Here is a 15,310-nt window from a genome sequence, read left to right as displayed (position 1 = left end):
TATCAGCTTGGACCTCAATGCTGTCCCTCCTCAGCAGTGGGATAAGAGCAGAGGGAGGACAATGTGGCCAAAGAAGAGGGGAGCAAATCCAGGAAGGTAAATTGAGGGAATTTGTCTCTGGGGAAATGGCACATTGAATACTGAGTTGCATCAGTTCCTGATATCTTTGACTTCATACACACCAATCACTACCAGCTTTGTTCTGTGGTTCCTGGTGAAAAAGAAAGGATCTACTTAATTCATAAAATCCTTTGGAGGTCAGAAAGTGTTTTTCTTTCCTCTGTGTTTTTCAGTGCTGGCAGGGGGGGCAGATTAGGTTTCTTAAATACAAAGAGGCAACCTAACAAGGTCCTGTCTCTGTGCTGATACAAAAGGGAGGATGGGAAGTCCTGGTAAGCAAGCAAAACATGTACAGAAGAAAACCCAAATGGAGATGTGGGCAGCTCAGCTGTCCTTCCTTCCTGTGACGGAATTAAACATGAGAAGGTAATTTGCAGCCTCACCTGAGAAAAGAGTAATGTTACTTTTTTAGTGCTAATCCACATCAGCAGCAAAGTCAGTAGACTGGAACACTGGTAAAGGTTATCTGACCTACTTATTCCAAAATGGTACAAACAACCTTTTTTAATGAGATAGAATGGCAAAGCTGGACCTCAGAGGGGATTCTGAATCCCTTCCTTTCCCACCAGGGTCAGCAGGAACTGCAAGCCTTCAGTCTCCTGCCAGCTCTCACTGCAGCATCCAGGGAGACAGAATGTGCAACCAGTGTGTGAAACGTGCATGGGACAGCAGAATGCACCTGCAGAGATGCAGCTCCTGCAGCAGCACCCATGTGCAGTGATCAGGGCACTGCACAGAAGGGGTGAGCAGGGCCCAAAGCCATATTCTCTCTTGTTTTAATCAAATGTGCACCATCCCCAAGTACAGGCAGGTTTTGTCCTGGTGTATTATTTCAAGACCCACAAGTGGGAGTGTTTTAAGGTAAGATTTTCTTAACAAGAAAGAAAAAGGAAAAATTTCTGTTTGTGTTATTTCAGTAGGCACCTCAGTCTGCAGAGCTGCTTCACTTTCTTGGCAGCAGCTCCTCCCCAAACCCTGCTCCTGCTGCACTCCCCCAAAATGCTCACACTCTGCTGTTAGCCTTAAGAAACAGGTTAGATTTGCCTGAAAACATTCTCTGGAGCTGCTTTTAGCAACAAACTGGACTTTCTGTTAAGCTAAACTTTTCTCCAAAAGTCCCTACTTTGTCCTTTACTCACCTCTTTTAAGTCAGATAACTGGAAATAACATTTTATTTAGAAATATTGAAAGGCTGTCATGGGATTTTTATTTCCCAGATGGACTGGCTGTTCCCTCCTGCACCACAAACAGCTGTCTCCTCACCCTGGAGAATATTCTGTAGTGTGTGATGGGGATAGAAGATGACAGGGTACATGGCTTCTGGAGAAACCTGGAGCACAGGAACGTTACTCAAAGGAGGTTCTGTGCTACTACTTCAGTAGCAATATTTAACCTTTTATTTCCCACAACCAGCTTCAAGTTTGTTTTTTTTTTTTTCACTCTAAAGCAGCTTAGGTCTGATGTCAAACATGCAGCACACATATTTGTTCTGGCATGCCAGCAGAGCTGAGCAGTGAAGCTGATTATCTGCTGTACAGCCATTGAGCTGCACAGTTCTGGGAGAAGGAGCTACAGGGCAGGTGGAGCCAGATGGGTTATAAACAAGGGAGGAGTGCATCAGTCCAATTTTGTTCCTTAGGATGGCTTCACTGAGCCCTTGCCTCTGAACAAAGTCCTTCCTGCAGCTCTTCTATCTGCATTTTTGCTCTTTTTTTTTTTTGGAACACCAGACAAACATCCTTTCAGAGAGGTTATGTGGGCTGTAGTGCAGACACTGTTACTGAGACTAATCCTGGAGGCCATCAGGATGGTTTCTTTGGCTGCACAATGACATTTCACTGAGGACCATATGGTGCTCTAGCCCTTCCATCAAGCTGTTAATGAAAAGGCTGAACCAAGCCATGGCCAGCACTGGCATAAATGTCCCTTAGGATGATGACTGGCAGAGGACAGAATGACCTGCTATCTCTCCATACCCTCCTCCTCCTAGAAATCACTTGAAAGTCTTGTTGAGATAATCAGCACATGGCAAAGAGCTGAAAATGTTTGCAAGAGAGCAACAGTGCTCAAAGGCAGGGCCAGGTCCTCCAAAGAGTGGCTGGAGGATTGTCGGACATGGATTTGTGTTTTCTGCAAAAGGCAGGACAAGGGGACAGTGCTGACCCTCTGCAGGATGGAGGGAACAGCACAAACAAAAAGTAGCAGCATTATATCCTGTAATATGTAATCCATATTACAGGATATTGGACTGCTTCATCTTCCAAGAGGTTTCATGGACATGCAGCCCCTGCCTGGAAAACTGCATCCAGCTCTGGTGCACTGAGAACAGCACAGGTCTGGGGTGGGTCAGGTCACCAGGGTAAATCTCATCTAACTCCAGTGCTTGTGGTGAAAAGGAGCCCAGCATGTGGCCAGCAATTCCATAGCAAGGAAATATTTCAATCAATCACTTCTGTTTGCTTATCCCTCTGCCCTGTTTCACTTCAGCTTTTCCTGTCCCTCTTTATTCTCTGGCACCTCCTTGCAGACCTGACTGCTTTCATTACAAGGTTGAAGGGCAGTGCCAAGTGAGCACATTAATCTCACACATTTTCATGAATATCAATTACAAGCTGGATGCCAGAAGATTTTTCTTATTTTCATCAGAGTCAAAACCCAATTCTATGTACAAACCCTGTCTCAGGTAAAATCTGGGGGTGTTTCTTCCAAAGTCAAGCCTGCCATTTCTTTTTCCCATTTCCTCCCATCATGCCCTTTGCTTTTTTCCTGTAGCATCTATATATACAATGGTTATCAGAAAAAGCCATTCCCCTTTCTGCCCTTGAAAGGCAATATCCACACAGGCTCTCGGGCAGAATTTGGAGTGCAGAATCTCTGCCATTCAATTACCATGGAGCTTATCTCTTTCATGTGTGACTAGATATTGTATTTTTTTTTTCTCCAGCAAGACTGAAATTTAAAAGGACAGAAGAATTTCTAGTTCTTGAGATGGAGGAATATGTCTGGTGTTGAAATGAATGGGGTTTATAGGCTACTGGGAAATAGGACTATTTCTGAGAGAATAATTGTGTCTTATTTTGCTGTTGCACATGACAACAAAAGGTCAAAATCATATAGCAAACTTTGCAGCTATTTTTTTCTACACATGAAACCATCTTTTTCTTTCATGGAGTCCATTTTACCCATGGTACAGTAAGATCTGGCTGCATGGCAGTAAAGTAAGGCCAGAGAGAGCTGCCTGCAAGTCCAATGTATTCTTTGTTTGAATTACAAAAATGCCAGTGAACTTTACTTACGGGTTAGCATTCCACTTTGCTGGCTGCTCTGCAGAAATCCAGCAAGAAAGCAGCAAATCCACCCCAAAGGGGTTTTGGTTGAAGGCAGAGGTTTGTCAGGTGCCACTGCTGGAGCAGGACCCTGGTCACCAAAGGCAGCAGCTCTCAGCTGTCCCTGGGGAGGAGACCAAGGGCTCAATGCCGGGGTCGGCTGTCACTCGTCTCTGCCCCAGCACGGGAAAAGGTGGTTCTGGGCAGGCCACGCTTTCGAAGAAGGAGTCTGGACTCTTGCTTTTGGTCTTCAGTTGAGTTTATTGTTCCTTATCTACAAAGTTTTTCTGTCTCTCCAGCCGAGGTCTGATCAGCAAAACAGCCAAGGGCACTCTCTCCCGCCCACGGGGTGGTTGTCTCTTTTATAGTGAAAACTACATATAAGATATTTACCTTCTATTTCCAATACTTTTCACCCTTGTTGGCAAGTGCACTTTCACCATGAACCAATCCACACATGCCAACATCATCCTGAACATGGATGCCAAGGAGAAGAAAGAAGAAGGACAGGGCATGTCCAAATCCCTCCATCTTAGAACCCCTGACCCCCATGTACAGAATTTCAAACCCCCCTGTACAGTGCTCCAAAGTTTTTTTCCTTCACCCTGTGATTCCTACTACTATGCTACTTAAACTATTGTGATCTGTAATTCTTCATATAAGGTTGGCAATTTGCTCCATGAATTCAGATCGAATTTCCAGGTGTCTTTGGCTTCCTGCCAGGGTCTCTGAGCCCCTGCCAGGGCTTTGAGACATCCAGGACATCCAGAGAGATGTCCTGGGTTCCGACAGCTCAAGGCTTCCCTGGTGAACAAACCAGCAGGGCTGGCTCCTTCCCTGCTGTGGCAGCCCTGCCTGCTGAGCCCTGTTCAAGGGATTGATCCCACTGATGCTGAGAGCTGTGTCCCCTGAGAGTGTGATCTCAGTCACAGCATCTTCCAGACAGCTCCTAAAATGGCTGAGAGCTGGAGAGTGTCTGTGACATGCATGGAGAAAGGGGGAAATGCACGATATAAAATACATCTATTAATTTTGGGTCAAGGTATGGCAGCCTACCACCAAGTTTTATAGCTATAGATAGTAACAGGAGCAGTGACCTTTAATTAGAGTGAGATAATGGGCACTGCTCTAACACAGAAACGGCTAAAAATAAATGCCAGTGTAAAAATATAAAGTATCTCAGAATGTGATCACATTTTCCACTAATGGAAAACATAGCTCAGCTCGCTGTATCACTGAAAAATGTTTTCTTTTACAGACACTAAGGTTACATTTAGATTCTGAGTTGGTGTGGTTTAATTCAAACTACCATATTAGACTGGTAAATTTAGAGTAACCAGAAAACTGACTGGATATTCCCACTTTGGTTTAAGCTGGAGTTATTAAATTTTGGATGAGTTTAATTTGATTTAGTTCAAGTTTAGAGTAAATGAAAACCCTGATGTAAAATTAAATTCACCACCTGTAAATTAAAACAGGAGAGATTTTTCAATGCTCTTGCTTTAGAAAAGCTGGAGATGTGTAGGGAGAAATGGTGCTGAGCCCTGATACCCACACTCTGTGTGTTTCTGGGGGGATGTTTCACATTAATTTGTTTGGGGGGATGTTTCATATTAATTTGCTCCTGAGAGCTGAGGCATTACTGAAGGGGAGTTTAGCTCCATCTGGGAGGAACCCAGGGCAGGTGCTGCCAGAGCCCTTTCTGACATCAGAAAATGGGAATGGTCAGGATGGCTGGTTTGGAAGCACATTTCTAACCTGGACTGAGATGCAGGTGTGGTTGTCTCCTGGCTCTCTGGATGGCTTTGAATGACTTGGTGCATGTTTGTGTGTCAGGAGAGAGCTCCCAAAACCGCAGGGGGATCCCCTTCAGTCTGTGAAATGGCTGCTGCTGGGGCTCCACATGAGCAGCTGAAATCCTCTGGGCTCACCAAGCAGCCCTTTCGATTTCTTTCCTCAATGAGGAACTTTTCAAAGTTTCTATTATTTCTTCTGGGAATTGAAAATAATTTGATTTACTCTTACATATGCCAATCTGTAGCTAGAGCTGCTACTAACACACAGAATGTGGCTTCATTTTTCTCTGAGTTAAACTGGCCCATCGGAATTAAATCAATCTTTCCTCAAGATGGGAAAGAACTGTTTACAACCCAAGCTGCCTCAAAATAATACAGCCTGTGGCTCTCAGCTTAGAAATGAATTTTTCACTATTATAAGAATTTGGGCATTTATCTTCCTTTATTAAGGAAAATTTTCCACTTCCCAGGTTTTGCTGACAAACTTCCTGCACCCATTCAGATAATGTGATTTGTGAACTGTCTTGAAATGCCCCAACAATTACAAGCTGTGAATAGCAGCTCTATTAATATGCAAGTCAGAGCTGCCATTATGGCACAAATTATAGAGAGAGATGAAAAACATTTCAAGAGTTGACTTGTGAGCATTGAGAAGCAATCACAGCCCACCCCTGCCCCTGCACACATCCTTCCACAATAGGATCTTCTCTATATCTGTTGACAAACTTTGGCTAATGTTTCTGCTCACTGAAAGGTTTTCTGCCAATACAGCAACATATTGCAGATAAAACCTAATGAGCTGAGTTTAACAAAAAAATGCCATGTGGCTTCCTTACAGTGATGCCCATCTGTCGACTTAGTGAAGCAGCAGTGTGCTGCAGCTGCACTCCTTTGCTTTTTATCAAATCAAAATAAAGCTGTGCACCCCAGAGTCAGGTATGATAAACAGGCCAGCAAATTGCCTTACATGGGTATCACACAGCTCCTTATCTGTCTCACTTTTCAGAGCAGCAGAACCAGATGGCTCCTAACGGTGGGTGAAATTTTCTCCGTTATGTTTTTGGCATTGAGCTGGAGGGATGTAGTCCAGAAGTCCACCACCAAAACAACAGATATTTAAATTGGACTGGGACTGAGATTACAGCCTGCAAACAGAACTTTTGAAATTGAAGCAGATTTCATTAATGGCAAACAAAATGCCTATTTAGAGTGGGTCTGGTGGAACAAAACGGACACAAAACAATAAAAAAAAAAGTCTTTGTGAGCAGCCTCACAGAACAATGAGGGGGTTGGCCTTCCTCCAACCACCCTCCTGGCTGGTGCAAGAGATCTGCCCTTTCCACACCCCCCTTATCTATCACAGGGGCAATGGGAATAGGGAAGAGATCCCTGGCTGGTGGCTGCAGGCATTGTCACCCACCAGTCCTCTCTGTGGCCAAGGGTGCAGGGAAATAATTTCTGCTGCAGTTGGAACCTGGGTCATTAAGAGAGCTGGGGGATATTGAGCATCTGTCTGTGATAGGAATCCCTGCTGAGAGCAGGATGTCACGGGCTAAAGGCTTCAGTTCCTCCTGTCTCATCTTTTCCCTTTTTCCTGACATTTTTCAGACCAATCTGAAGTTTGAAGGGAGTTTTCTCTTCCTTTAACTGGCTGCTAAACACATATTGGTGCTTTTGTCTCATCTGTGGTTTTGGCATCAGTTCCAGGTTTGGGAGACAGTCAAAAAGGGTCTAGATTCAGTGTAGAGGCAGATCTTGCTTGGCAGATTTGGAATGGAGAGTCTTTCAGGGTGGGCCATGCTTTTGTAGGTGAGTTTTGAGTCCAGCTAGTTTTAAATCTCAAAGCTGAATGTGAAATTAGTTTTTTGCTGCCAGCCAGTATGTGAGCCCCTTCTATTGCTGGGAACATGCAGCAGATTTGCATGAGGTTTTGCTGTGACCAAGAGAAACATATGAAATGGAGCAGATTGAAATTGTTTTAAAATGTGATTGCTGATGAACTCCTCCAGCACATTAGTTTTTTAGTGAATTTAGACTCCCCTGGACATTTGTGTTGTGTGTGTGTGCTGGTGTCTGCTCTGTGAGCTGTCACCCTGCAGCTGTACCAACATTTCAAAGGCTAAACCTGGCGCCTCTCAGTTGTGTGCACTCCAGTGAAACAGAAAATAAAAATGTCATATGTAGAAAATCAAGAGAATAGAAACAGAACTGGCACCTTTTTCCCCTGGGTCATTAAAAATTATCTGAATCTACCATACTTGTGAAGAGCAGATTGTTTGTTTTCATGGGTATTTGCATGTAGTAGATGGATCATTTTAGGCACAGATATCTGGAAAACCTGTGCTCTTTTTCCCCAATGCACTCTCTGTGTGCCTCAGGAAAAGATGCTTCTGCTGAACGTGAATGAAGAAGTATTAAATAAACTGCAGAGATGTTGAAGATTGGTAGTGGGACAAAATCCAAAAATGTTTAATTTAAATAAGACATTGCAGGATTGTGATTGCTGTGAATTGTGGTAATTTCTTTCTGTGTGCATGAGATGGTGAAGGGTGTATCCACCTCAAACAGCTGAGGCTGGAATTCACATTCTTCTCTTCATTGTGTCCTGTCTGCATCCTGCAGATATAACAAAATGAAGGGGTGCTTGTCTTGGAAAGGGTGTCAGGACTAGCATGGGAAAGGATGAGTTATGTAGCACCTAAATGTAGACAAGCTGAATTTTCTTGTTTGGGAAGTGGTGACAAATGCCATGTTGAAGTAGTTTTGCTTGGGCAGGGCTGTACAGTGGTAAGCAAAGTTTCCTGGGAAGTGTTCTGGGAAATCTATACTCTGGAAGTAAAATTTGTACGTGGGCCATTGCATCTGCTGTCCCCTGATTTGCAGAAGCAAGTCCTCAGCTTAGGGCAAGAGGCTGAGGCAACTCCCTGTGACCAGAGAATTTTTATTGCTCTCTCACCAATTTCAAATTCTGCCCCATTTCCTAAGTTCCCAACTCTCCCATTCCACTTGCAAGCAGTAAACTAGAATCAAATCCCTCCTAAACAGAATAGGCAATGTTTGCAAGTGCTGGAATTTGCCTGAAAGTGTGTTGTATAATTTGACTTTCTTCCTGGTATTTTATTCATGGCTGCAATCTCTTCCTTTTAGCCAAGCTGTAGATGAGAGGAAGAATGAACAAGATGGTTGAGTTAAATATAGCACCGGGGTTGGAGCATAACAGACTGTCCAGGGCTCCACTCATAAAAGAAGAAAGAAATTACTTCAGAGAGGATTAAGCACTCTCTTGCTATAGAAGTTGTACATGATGTCAAAGAGTGGAGAGCACTGAACAGCATGCTAGGAAAAGGAAAATCCTGGGATGCTGACCCAGAACATTAACACGCTGCTCAGTGGTTAGCTCAAAATGGAAGAGGAGTTTCACAGCTCTTTTCCCTGAACTGGTGACAGCTGTGACAAAGCCATACCATGGAGCTACAGCTCCAGCCTCACCCTCAGTGTGTGTGTGTGCCTGTGGGTAAGGAAAAGTCGTGATTTTGTACAGCCCCAGTGGTGTCCCAGAGTGAGCGAGCTGCAGGCTGGACACACTGAGGACTGCACTGGAGCAAGAAACTTGGCCAGATCCCATCCCACCCTGTGAATCTCTGCTCACACTTCCAGGATTAACCCTCTCATGCCAGCTCTGTACCTCCTAATGTTAGGAGGCAGGAGGAAGTGATTGCTGGAAGTGTGAATGTGACCCTGAACTGGGGGGAATGTGTCTGGATGCTGTCCGGAGGTCTGCAGGCAGTCTGGACAAGACTGTCCATGGCTATGGCCAGTCTGTGTGGCCACCTCAGCTTGTGCTGCTCAAAGACCTGGCTCACCACCCCCTATTCAACCTTCCAAATGCAAAAATAACAGCTGGACTGCACCAGAGCTTCTTCCAGGGCAAAGGAAGAGACAGGCAAAGGAGGCAGAGCTGGGTTTGGAGCTGGCAGGGGAAGTGCAGTGGCTGTGTCTGCTGGGTGCCACATCTCTGTCCCCTGAGCATCCCCTCACTTGGCACAGGATGTGGGACCCCTGCAGCTCTGCAGAAACCTGTTCTTGTGCAGGTGCTTTGTCTCCTGAAACTGTGGGGAGAAAAATACACAAACCTGGGGTTGCATTGCTTCTGCTGGGAGCTGTGCAGCTGTGAGGGACCTGATGTGATGGGGGCAGGAGGTGCTCAGGATTTCTGGGTTAGTGCTGGAGGAGATCTTCCTCAGTGGAAAACTGTAAGAAAACAGTGGAAATAGTTTCCAAACCCTTGCAAATGAAACAGCCCTGGGGTTTGGAGAGGTGACAGGAGCTCAGTCACCTTTTTTGGTTGAACAAAGGGTGTGGGCTGAAGCAGGAGGGGAGTGAGTTCTCTTTTCCTACGTGGTGGAAAGCTTAGCTTTGTTTTTAGTATCACTGTTAAATAGTGCTCTCATGAATGCAAGAGGGTCCCTGTGGTGAAAATCAAGCTGTCCCCTCCCCACCATGCTGATAGGATCTGTGTAAAGTCTTAGAATTTTATATTGCAGAGACATTCTGGGAATTGGGTAGCTACAGAGAAGAAAATGTTAGATCAGCAAGGAATCTGCTCACTCTGCTGCCTCCCCCTCTCTCTACATGAATACAAGGGCCCCTTCTGTGAAGAGAGGATTTAAAGGAAATTGAACATCGAAAGCAGAACCATTCACCTGTTATCATTTGTTTATTAAACAACCTCATAATAGTGATGATTAGGAAAATATTTCATTGAAATTCATCCAATACCTTTCTCTGTAAGGAAATTGCTATAGTAAAATGCTAGTTGTGCTGAAAAAATAACAAAATCATCACAGGACCTATGGAACAGTTTACCCCACATATCCCATTTCTAGAAAACAATTCCCCTTCAATATCTGTCTTTTACAGTGAGGAAGAAATGCTGGACACTGGTTTAATTTCAGTTTGTATATCTCCAGATCTGCACAAAAGGCATTTGCCCACTGAGTTTTGTGCCTTTTATTAGGAATGACTTACTGAAAAAGAATGTGTTTCACTTATAGTGACCCTGAACACTAGGATGGATGAAGAATTGATTTTTTGGTTTGCTGAGTGAACTAGGAATTTGTGAGGAAAATGTTTGTGGGTTGATCCTCCCAACTTTTTTCATCTTCCCACAGAAGTGTAAAATAAAAAAACTAAAAAGGATTGCATTGGCCCAAGCATTTCTTTGACATAGAACACAATATGTTGTTCAGAAAATGTGAAAATGAAAGGCCTGGAATGCTTTTACCAGAGGAAAAAAAAAACCCAACATGTCAGCTTTTACTGCTGGGAATGAATAAGGTCAGATCCCCTGCTCACTTCATCCTGAACCTCTTGTGTTGGAGCAAACCAGCAGTACCTTCAAACAAAACAAGAAACTACTTTATAGTGCAATAAAGAGAGTTGCTTTTGCTTGTCTGTAGTGATTCGCCTGAATTTTACAAAGAGCAGTAGTGTCAGCAACAACAAAACCCCTTTGCCAGAATTTTCAGTCGCAAAAGCTTTCACAAAAATGGAAATTGCACCTATAATGCCATTTTTTTCAGATTGCTTCAGTTTTTTTCAGTTTTGAGAAAAAAAATATGGAAAAAGTGTTTTGCTGCTGCTAAAACCCTCGGCTTTTGTGTTTTAAATTAAGGGAAAGAAAGAGCAATCTTTGAGTTTTTCGGTGCAATTTCAAAAATGCTCAAACATTTTTAAACAGAGAAGGGAAAAAGGTTTGACTTGCTCTCAAGATCTTTTCTAAACCAAGTCACATCTCTGCAGCTTCTTAAATGCACTGTGGTCACAGACCCCAGCTTCTTGTGGGTTTGCACTCACAGAATTAATCACAAGGCTTTTATTTGCTTTCAGCTTAGAAAGGGTGATCTAACTGCACATGAAGCTTTTGTACTCACTCTCAGATGAGCTGGAACATTTTATAACACTTCTGGTCTATTTTCCAGCCCTGTAACAAATAAATAAACTTTTTGATGTTACCAGCTGAAAGCCTAATTGTTCTTATAATGATTCTTTGTTAAGTTACCTCTTTGCTCCTTGCCTGAGAAGATGTTTTCCACTGCCTGGGCTCAAGATGTTCTCTGAAAGGCCATCACATGATCCAATTATGTGACACATTGTAGGAGATTTTTTGTGAAAGACTTTGGAAACTTTGAATCTTGGTTATTAAAAGATGAGGTGTTGCAAAGAATTATCTTGAAAGCCAAGCAAGATAGATTTGGGAGATTCACTGGAATGAAGCAGCTCTATTTTAAGAGCTGTCCATTCTGGTAATTTTGGGGAGGGAGATGCTGTTAAATGGAGAGACATGAATAGAGAATGGCTTTGTTGAAAGAGCAAACCACCCTTGTTTGCTGCAGGGAAATGATCTCTTGCAGAGTCCAGGATGTTTCTGGCTGGGTCCAACCTGGGCTCCACCCAGCTCCTGAACCTTGGTCCTTCTCCCACAGCCCTTAAAAGCTCTTGCTTGCTTAGAGGCAAGACATGACCTGCTCACGTTCATTTTCCCTCTGCAGAGCACAGGAGGTGTAACTTCCCCCCTCTCATTCACAGGGATTGCTCACTGAGTCCTGCCATGTCATTCCAACAACAGCAAATTTGCCACCTTGGCTCTTTCCAACAATTTAATTTCTTTTTCTCAAGTCTTCCTTCTTCCCCAAAAATGGTTCTCCAGCTGTGTTTGTTTAGCCAAATTAATACAGCTCTGACACAGAAGTGGCCATTGTGTGATATCATTAATGCTGTTCCATTTGCAGGAAGAATCTTGTTTCAATTTGAACTCATAGGTCAAATTTTCTAGTCCCTCTTCATTTATTTATTATGTGGAAAACTGCTGAAATATTCAGCTCTGGGCTATTCCCTACCTTTTGCCCCACCCTTTTGATAATTGATTAAAGCTATATGATTCTTCCTATTGCTCCTTGATGTGTTTTCCTGTGTTTGCACTTCCTTTGTTAGTGTTGGAGCATGAAGGAACACAATGAAATACTAAATAATATGAGGTCAATGGAACTGTTAGAAGGTAAACAGAGAAAATGAGTATAAATCAGCTGCAAAAGGACCAGAGCCTGGGAACTGACAGAGCTTTTAGGCATTAGGGGAGTGTGGCCTTGCAACAGACGCAACAGACTTAATTAGTTTAAGCAGAGAGTTTGATCAATTTGTGTGCCAGGTTTCACAGGAGAGCTGTATGTGATGGCAGGAGTGAGTCTGAGCAAGTTAGAAAGTCTCTTCCAGGCCTAACAGTTCTTCCTTAGGGAGGAAACATCCAGCTCCCTGTCTGACCCACTCCTGCTTGCTTTCCTTGCCTCAGTGGATTAGAAAGCTCTGTTTCCATGCTGAGGAGAAGGGAGTCAGCAGCACAGGTGGACATCCCTCTTTGTGGAGGCATGTTTGGGACAGGGAGAGGTGACAGCTTGGCAGGATGGTCTGTGGAATTGCTTGATGTTCCTATTCTGGGGGAAACTGCCAGAAAATGCTGGCTGTTCTGGAGAAAAGATATTCCTTCAAAGAGGAATCAGAGTGGGCAGGTTGAGTTACAACCTTTTCAGGTTTAGGATCTGAGTTTAACAATAGACCAGGCTGCTAAAGAAAATAAGCCATTCCCTCCAGGTTAGGCTTTGCAAGCAAACATTCAGCTTGATTTGTTAACAGCTCATAGTGCCTAAGGGAGTGCAGAGCAGCTCAGTTCTCTGAAGGCAAGGAAGAGCAGGATGGAGTACAGGACATTTATCATCTAGCTCAGATGTAGAGCATCATGAGTGAAAAGGGAATAAATGCCAAGGGAGAGTAAATTCTGGGGAGGCAATCTCCAGGCTGTTCAGCTGCCTGAGGTGCATCAAATAAAGGTCTGATAGCACTTGCTCCTCCTGAATACAGCAGCTCCTCTGGCTGTTGGGAGAGCTGGGCCAATTCCAGAGTGTCACCAGAGGAGTTGTGCCTCTTGCCCCCTTCTGGCATCCCACTCATGTTCTTGTCCCCTGGCTTTGTACTGGCTATGCCATTGGAAGCTTCTCTTGGTTTTGCCCCCCAGATTTGAGATCTGCCTGCCTAGTGTATGGAGGGGAGGGGGGTTGGGGGTTAATCAAAGGGCCAGCCCCAAGAAACAGGGGCAGGAATGTGCAGATCTAAACTGGGGAGGAGAGGTGGAAGGAGGAGCAGGGCAGCCTGGATCTGCAGGCAGACGATGGCTGGATCAGCTCAGCTGAGTGTGCCCTCAGCCCATTCGCAGCAATTGCCCCTCAGGTTTGTGGGGGCCATGCTGGGGAGGGAGCTTGTCACTTTAGGACATGAAATAGAAAGGTGTGGACACGATTCTCCAAGGTAAAAAAGAGAGCAGTTTAATTTCTGACTGCAACATTTATAGATTTTCAAAAGTGACAGTGGATTGGGGGGTGAAAGTGCCAACTCTCCAATGACACTGGACAAGCCAACAGTCCATCAAATTTCTCTTCCTCCATAAAAGAATGCAAAACAATTAATTATTTACATAAAGTCCATCAGGAAGTTCGTCACAAGAATGTAAACATTAGAAGGCTTAGAAGAACTCAAAAGAACAGGGTGACAGGAGCTGAGCTGGCACGGGGTGCCAGATATCCCTGGCACTGCCCAGCTGTGCCTTTTGTTAGGATGCTAAAAGCATTTCAGCTGAAGAAGAAAGCAGTGAGGCAAGACAAAGGTGTAATCCATTGTGAAGGAAAGACCCTGCTGTCTCATAGAAAACTGTGGCATCACATGCTCTGGCAGAGACTTCAGGTTGGCCTAATTTAATCAAATATTCATGTTGTGGCTCTCCCAACTCCGACTGTGAGAGCAGCTGACATCGATCACCCAAAGCCTTTGACAGAGATAATTGCCCTTGTTGAGCTTTGCTTCTATTTCAACATCCCCTTGGCAGCATCTTTTCACACCTTCATGGATGTGCACACTTACTGTCCTTATTTGGTTCCAGGAGCTGCTGAATTCAGGTGTCTCTCAAGCAGCCTGTGCAGGCACATGTAGATCTGGACACAGAGCACATCCCCACGGAGCCAGCGTGCAGCATCCTTTGACAATTTTGATATGACATGCATTAACATGTCATGGCATCTTTTGCACAGCTGACAAGTGTGGCACTTTCTAAGAGCTAAAAAAGGCATTCATGAAATCCTGCATCATATTGCTGGCTCTTTGCTATCTTGTCAGTATTGTCTTCCCTTGTTATGCAGAATCAAATTGTGTGCCTGCAGAATTTGATAAACTCTAGCACTTCACACATCTGCAACAGGCTAACTTGATTACAATAGTTTAATTCTTCTTGATATCAATGAACTCCATACAGAGTAAGATTAATTATTGCTGTCACTTTGTCAGCTCTGTAATAAGAAAACATAGATTCTGAATGACAGATGCAAATTTGTTGGGAAGAGTCAGTTTGCCTCACCTGCTCCCCAGGGAGGGAGAAATCTGCAAAAGGTGAGCTGACCTGGCAAGGGATGTGCAGGCTGGAGCTGGGATTATCACCTGCTCTTAGATGTGCCATGGATGTGCTTGTTAGTATCTAAACCATCCCCTGTCAGCTCAGCAGAGCATCTCACAATTTACAGCCCTGCAATTAGGCTTGCCCAGACAGCCTAATTTTATTTTTGTGCATGATGGTGAGGATGGAAACTAGGTGCTGCCAAATGTTTGTCTTCAGGAGACTGTGCTATGTATTTGCCTCTCCTTATAGTGATCTTCTCTGGTCAGAGTGGGTGTAAAATGCCACCAGATAGAGCAGCAATGGTTCCCACCTGCTCTGTGCTGCTAAAAATGAGTACTCAGGAAAGCTGGACTGAAAAGCTGCCTGCTGCTGCAGAGGTGACAGACATAGCTGTTATTTTTGCTTTGTTATTGTGCACTGGCAGTCTCCTGCAGACAGTACATTGAGTTATAGATTAGTATTTAACACTCCACACTCACACTGCTATGAGGGACTTTAGTTCTCTTACTGGAAGGGCAATGCTGGATGCTGGAGCATCCAAAGGCTGCTCCAACCTGTCCAGGATGTGGAAG

At 44.2% G+C, this 15,310-nt stretch overlaps 1 long non-coding RNA gene across 1 annotated transcript in view; it reads left to right on the top strand.

Moving 5' to 3' along the window:
* The window catches only part of LOC135305896 (uncharacterized), a 31,945-nt gene extending 23,065 nt beyond the window's left edge, over positions 1–8,880 (top strand). The window contains exon 3 of the long non-coding RNA XR_010366884.1: positions 8,390–8,880. This is a non-coding gene — a long non-coding RNA (uncharacterized LOC135305896). The remainder of the gene's footprint in view (positions 1–8,389) is intronic.
* Positions 8,881–15,310: the final 6,430 nt, after the last annotated feature.

This window comes from Passer domesticus, chromosome 8 (genome assembly GCF_036417665.1).
Source record: "Passer domesticus isolate bPasDom1 chromosome 8, bPasDom1.hap1, whole genome shotgun sequence".
Taxonomy (NCBI): Eukaryota; Metazoa; Chordata; class Aves; order Passeriformes; family Passeridae; genus Passer; species Passer domesticus.
The sequence above is the reverse complement of the archived record's forward strand: the minus strand, read 5'-3'. Positions and strand labels throughout refer to the sequence as shown.